A 7,118-nucleotide genomic window follows, 5' to 3' on the forward strand; every position below is an offset into this window, starting at 1 on the left:
GCCTAGTAAGAACCACATCCTTGCCTTTGCATGAGACAGACTGGATCGTGCTGTTGTCACGTGGCTGATTTCCGGGATATTTATTTGCAAGTAACAATAAGTGAACAGAGCAACAATATTCATGTACCCCCCACTTTTGTCAGTCAGGTAGCCATGGTAGGAGGTTTCATTATTTCCTGGCCATCTTCTTAATGTGTTACTCTTGCCCTCGTTATAAACACACACCCTTTTAAACCGTTGTTCACAAGCATTTCTTTTCCCATCTGTTTGATGATTGCCCGTTTAATAAAGCAGTTTGTCTTGCTTTGTCTAGATCCTCATGCTTCAAGCTCAACCCATCACTTGACAACACCCTCACCAGTAGAGCGGTGCTGTTAGGAGAGGTGAAGGGAAAGGGGGGTGCTCTAACCCACCCCAGCTGAATTCACGGACTAGAGTGATGGCAGCCAGTAAAACCTTTGCCTGCTCCAGAGCTGGAGGGAGAGGGGTGTGTGTGTAGGGCTGAAGGACCCCTGGGAGGGGACATCCATAATAGACAGGCCCCCACATGAACACTCTTACCTTGAACAGAACCCGGTAACTGATGGGCAGTCAATGGAGCGATTGCAAAATGGGAGTAATGTGCATATTCCACTTAGCTCCTGATAATAATTGAGCTGCAATATTCTGCACCAGCTGGAGTCTCCAAGTTGACTTCAATGGGAGACGTATGTAGAATTGCATTGCAGTATTCTAGTCTCAATGTTACCGCAGCAGAGATCCAGTTGTCCAGGTTGGCCATGTCAATGTGTGGGGCCATCTTGCAGGTTAGACTGGAAGAGGTTTTTTTTTTCAGCCGCGTTAATTTGGTACCCCATCAGACTTTTGGGCTCCTAACTGAGTCAGCAAGGGTGAGCTGTATCTGAAAAGGGGAAGCACGGCATCCTTCGAGATCACTAACTTCCCAATCAGCATCGCTTCCATTTTGTCTGAATTCAGTTTCAGTTCACTTTCAGACACTGGACCACAGTAGTCAGTCGGGGGCTCAAGACCTCCACTGCATCACCAGGGGATCTGGACATAGACCTGAGTGTCACCTGCCTATTGGTGACATCCAATTCCACGCCTACAAATGATTTCTCTTACAGGCTTTACATAGAGGTTAAATAACAGAGTGGTGGTGGGGGAAGCCCAAAAGACAGCTGCTGCTCTGAAGATACCTGGTCTCCGACAGCAACCCGAGTCCAATCCTTGAGGGCCAATTTGAGCCACTCCAAGGAACATCCCCCTAACAGCCAAATAGTAGCTGATTTAGATTGGGGCTGTGCATCACAATGGAGGGAGCTTTTCCCCAATCTTAGCAGCTCCCCCCTCGCTCCCAAGCTGCACCAGCATGCTCAAATGGCCAGAATGCAGGACTAAGATCTGGGAGACCCAACTTTCCAATCCTTATGCTGCCACGGAAGTTTGCTAAGGGACCTTGGCCCAATCAAGGTAATCTCACGTGGTGGTTGTTGTGAGAATAAAATGGAGAAGAAGAATGTTGCAGGTGGCTTTGGGTTGCCATTAAGGAGAAAAGCGAGGTAAATATCAGAATTAATATTTGTCCTTTTGGAGCCAATACATGGGCAACATTCAGGGAACGCGTGACTTGTGTCAACACGATTCACGTGCCTTGCTAGTGAACGCTGCTTGCTTCCTTTTAGGAAAGTGAGAAACTGATGGCGGAGGCAGACAAAGAGCATTTGCTGAGTGAAGGTGAGTGACTGCAGCTCTTTGGCTGTCTTGTAACATAACTAAGGGTTACTCCAGGCAATGACGTTTGACAATCATTTTGCAGTTGTTACTTATTTGTGTGGAATCCATGCCCCTTTCTACATGGCTGTTGCTGTGAGATATTGAATGTTCTTAGCGCTTAAAATGGATGCTCTCGTTGCTGGAAAAGCCTGATTCCTGCCATCTAGCTGGAATGCCAATTTCACTTCTAAAAACATTACATAGTAGGGATTCAAAACAGTCTCTTGGAGACTAGTCCACACTCTAACCACTACACTACATTGGCTCTCTAATTTAACTTGGCAAGTTTGCCTAGTGGGGAAAAATATAAAGTCTATTACAAAGCTTATGGCCTGTTTTTCAATTCTTCCATTGTTCAGAAGTAACAGCAAAGCAGTAAAACACATCTGTTCATAAAGATACAAGAACAAGCTGTAGGACTTTAAACAGTCATAGCCTACCAACAGCTCCTCAGTTTCTCTAGACCTAAGGCTTATCTAAAAAGAAAGACCTCTACAGCTGTTTTGAAAAGCTCAATTATATGAAAGAGTCACACAGGTTGAGAGCTGCCATCAAAAAAGTTTTTTGTCCTGTCGCTCAAGTGTACCTAGGTTGCCAGGTCCCCGTAACCTCCCAGTGGGAGATAGACCTGGTACTACTGGCACGACAATCTTTGCATGCGCACACTCCTGGCACCAACGCAATGATGTCCTTTTGAAAAGTGACATCATGTGCTTTGCGCAGGAATGCTGCTGTGCGTCGCTGTTTCGGACCAAAATAGGGGACCTGCGAAGTGTGGGGGCACTCCCGTGAGAAGTGCAATGACCCCACTTCGGGTAGTGATGTTGTTGCACTCTGCCAGGAACTCTCCCACCGTGCACTTGCCAAGGTTGCCTGCCAGTGGGGGGAGATCGCCAGGCAGCTTGCAACCTCCCACCGATCACCAGCAATCGGCGGGCAAGGGGGCTAACCGCTGGGAGATTGCCCACCACCAGCGGGCACCTGGGGACGTTAATTGTACCTCTGACTGAAGTGGCAGCTTTCAAAAAATTGCATTGCCAAACTTCAAAGCATAGGGAGGTGTGTATGGGAGGAGATGCTCCTGTGTGCGCCTTGGCCAATCTTTTCTGCTTGGGACGATCAGGCGGACCACTGTGAGGCCATCCTCAATGCCTCCCTTTCATTCCAGGGTCATTTCAAGAGGAAAACATCAAAGCAAAAGAGCATCTGGAAACAACCTCCACGGAGGATTCTGATTTGCAAGAAAGATGCAGCAAGTGAGCAGGAAGCGGGGAGTATGCATAGCATGAGTGATTTTGAAGCCCCCCTGGAGTTTAGCTCTTGGGGCTGAAAAGTTCTAGGCCAGTGGGGTTGGATTCAGGACTCATGCCTTCGATCCCATCCCTGCAAAAAGATGCTTGTTCGATTGATTAGCCATTTTACAGAGAAATACTAGAATCCGTACTTTGATTGCTGTAAGGATTTGGGATCTTAAACTAATCCGATTTTGGCCAAATGCAGCATATCTCCTCAAGTGTTTGCTTTATTTTTATAGTTCTGTACTTGTAGACAGCTGTGAGCGGCTCCCAACATGTTTTGCCCCTTTCACCCTGGAGAAGTGATGGTAATGATGTTGCCATTCTGTGCTGCTATGCCCTATTGAAGGCGCCTCCATGGAGCCCAAACAGACTGCAGTGGGGAATTTATGAAGTTCTAAAGTAAAATGTCAGGAGACCCCCAAGTAGCCACAAAGGACAGCTGTTTTGATCAGGCAGTGATCCTGGGAGAAGGAGTCCCTCTTTTGCTATTTCCCTGATTTCAACTCTTCACCTCCTATTTGCTATTAATATTCCTGGGGGGGGGGAATACGAGAAAGATACAAGCACCTTATTTTTCCCTAGCTGGACTAATAGCCGGTGCAGGGGGAAGGGTTAAATGCCCACTCTTCCCCAGTGCTACTGCCTTGATCCGATTAACAGCGCCAGATGGCTGTTTTGAAATAAGGACATCCGATCATGTACATCCCGAGTCTCCTGTGGCTCTTGCCTTTTCTAGCAAAGCAAAGGAACTGATCCCATCCACGTTTTGCTCAGAATGATGGTAAGGTGGGGGCAAATCCTGTTGTCGCTGCAACCTTGCAGGCCTGTATTTGGATACACTTGACTGACAAGAAAAGATTAACAGAGGCACCACGTAATCTTAAGAAAGGTTCATGATTCTGCATAAAAGGTAAAGGTCCCCTGTGCAAGCACCGAGTCATTACTGACCCATGGGGGACGTCACATCATGACGTTTTCTTGGCAGACTTTTTACAGGGTGGTTTGCCATTGCCTTCCCCAGTCATCTACACTTTACCCCCAGGAAACTGGGTACTCATTTTACCGACCTCAGATGGATGGAAGGCTGAGTCAACCCTGAGCCGGCTACCTGAACCCGGCTTCCGCCAGGATCGAACTCAGGTCGTGAGCAGAGCTTGGGCTGCAGTACTGCCGCTTACCACTCTGTGCCATGGGGCTCCTATATGATTCTGCATAAGAACATGTAAAATTTCAGATAAAAGGAAAACCACCCTGAGGTGATACTATGGAAGGAGACATTTGACCTTTTTGAAGAAAGCTCATCTTTTTAACTTTGAAAAGGATAAATGACATTTGTATTCCTTGTCTATGTACAAATATGTCCACTCTCTTAGCTGCCAGCTTTGCTGTATTGCCACTACTCAATCTCTCTTTCAGACTAAGAGCAGAGCTGGAAAACCTAAGGGTACAGGACGGCGGCCCCGAGGAAGACTAATTTGGGGTTCTGAGTGCTGCCTCTGAGGACGGAGTACAGGTTAATTTTTATGCAGAATTCGTCAGGCCACATCAAGTGGTTTAAGACACCATCCCCGTTTGCTAAGGGTAGGAACAGCAAACAAACTGGGCACTCTGAAGATGACAAAGTGGGGAAATGGGTGGCAAATGGAAGAGAGAAAGAGCTGGGCAGATCAAGCGACTGTGGGGTACCAGACTGGACGAGTTAGCCGTGTTAGTCTATAGTTGCAAAATAGTAGAGTCCAGTAGCACCTTTAAGACTAACCAACTTTATTGTAGTATAAGCTTTCGAGAACCAGAGCTCTGTCAGATGCATCTGACGAAGAGAGCTGTGATTCTTGAAAGCGTATACTACAATAAAGTTGGTTAGACTAGAGAAGGGGGATGTTTGTGGTTTTAAGGAGCCAGGAAACTGATGGGAGGTAGAACAGGTTGTGGGGGTGTATGGGGGGGGGGTCCCAGTCCTGCCCTCCTGGTTCCTTTGCATGTGGGCTGCCATACACATGGCCTCAGGGGGAAAGGGGAGGGGACTTGAGAGCACCTGGTTCCTCCTGCCCTCCTGGAGAGAATGGGGAAGGCCCTCACTGGCCTCCTCCCCAACTCTTCGAAGGTATACCTCCTGGCAGGTCTCTACGTCTTGCTGTCCACATGAGAGTCAGCCTTGCATGTCTACAAACCTGTCCCTGGGAGACTATCAATCAGCTGTAGTGTAGGTGGGGACTTCTTAGTCGTCCCTGACCCTGTTGGAGGTAGCACCCAGTCAGGGCCTCCTCTCCTTCCACCACAGCTGTGCAATGCATATCAAACACTGGATTGGAAAAAAAGGAGGGAGGTCCCTTAGTACAACTGGACTGCAGAGAAAATGGCAATTCATGGCTCAGGCCAGATTTAGTGATAACTGCAACTTTTCTTCGTCACCGGGAGGGATGCAAATACTACAGGAATTCCGGAACTAACTTCAACATGTTGTTGCCTCCAAGTGTAGGTTCATGGGATCAATAAGCATGCTGGAAGCTCACGGAAAGTTGGTGCAAGTATAGGACAGCTATAATGTTGACTGAGAAGAGGAAACCCTGTTGTTGGCATCCAGAAAAATCCGTGTCCAAGTAGAAAGCTGGGGTCCTTGCGTCATTTTCAAATATGATCATTTGGGAGGAATTTATTATCCCTCTTAATAAAGCAGTTTCACTGATGCTTTCTAATTGGGCTGAGTATTACTTGATACAAAGAAGCTCACCATTAAAAGAAACTACAGATGAAAACTCAAATGTCATTTGAGAGTTAACACAGTTTTGCAAGCTTTTTTTACTAGCAGAGCTACACTCAGCTCAGGTTGGGGATCTCTGGGCAAAACTCAATGTTACAGCAGTCACAGGTTCAATGTCATTTTACAGAAGAATCTGATCAGTTTAAAAATGCGAGGGTGCAGGGGGTCAGAGGAGCTTAGATGGTCCTCTTCCCTATGTTATCCTCACAACTGCCCTACAAGGTAGGTTAGGTTGAAAGTGTGCAAATGGCCAAGTTCATGCAGGCAGAGAAAAGACGGCATGTGAAAGTGCACCTGCGCACACTCATTACTCTACATGGGGTTTTTTTTGCAACGAGTTATGAAATCTTGGCACTTCTCCAAAGCCACAGTCAAGCTGAGGGAGGAAGAGTAGACTACAAAAAGAGAGAATCACGGAAGGACGAACCTGGCAAAAAAAGCTCACAGAGCACTGTGAAAACTACAAAAATTCAATCAAGTGAAACAGTCTCAAGAATATAATATATACAATGAAATATAATTCAAGGTCCAAACATTGCTTCCTTCCGGAGTAGATCCCTCTTAACAAATTCCACATTTGTGGCTTTACTCACGTACAACACAGTAAACAACTTGTGGACTCATAAACTTGATACTGTGTCTCCTAAAGGGCTTAATGTAAATATCGATTTAACTTGTTTTTTGGCTTAATTGCTTTCTGTGGAGGTATGTGGTATGTTCTCTTTAATATACTTAATTGTTACTGTGGATTTCCACAGCTGTTGGTCTTTATAAGCAACTGACAAGACATTACATGCAGCTACCGCTGTTCTTACTGGAGAAGGAGAGGATATGTTCCGTAATTCGCATAGGAAATATTGCTGTAAGTTATTCAACTGTCTCTAAACCTTTAAGACATTGGTTGTTGTGGGTTTTCCGGGCTGTATTGCCGTGGTCTTGGCATTGTATTTCCTGACGTTCCTGACGTTTCGCCAGCAGCTGTGGCTGGCATCTTCAGAGGTGTAGCACCAAAAGACAGAGATCTCTCAGTGTCACAGTGTGGAAAAGATGTTGGCAGGTAATTTATATCTACTCAGGAAGGTGGGGTTGGGCTGAGTCATCCTTTTCCACACTGTGACACTGAGAGATCTCTGTCTTTTGGTGCTACACCTCTGAAGATGCCAGCCACAGCTGCTGGCGAAACTTCAGGAACTACAATGCCAAGACCACAGCAATACAGCCCAGAAAACCCACAACAACCATCGTTCTCCGGCCGTGAAAGCCTTCGACTTTAAGACATTGTC

This window comes from Eublepharis macularius, chromosome 19 (genome assembly GCF_028583425.1).
Source record: "Eublepharis macularius isolate TG4126 chromosome 19, MPM_Emac_v1.0, whole genome shotgun sequence".
In the NCBI taxonomy this organism is placed as follows: domain Eukaryota; kingdom Metazoa; phylum Chordata; class Lepidosauria; order Squamata; family Eublepharidae; genus Eublepharis; species Eublepharis macularius.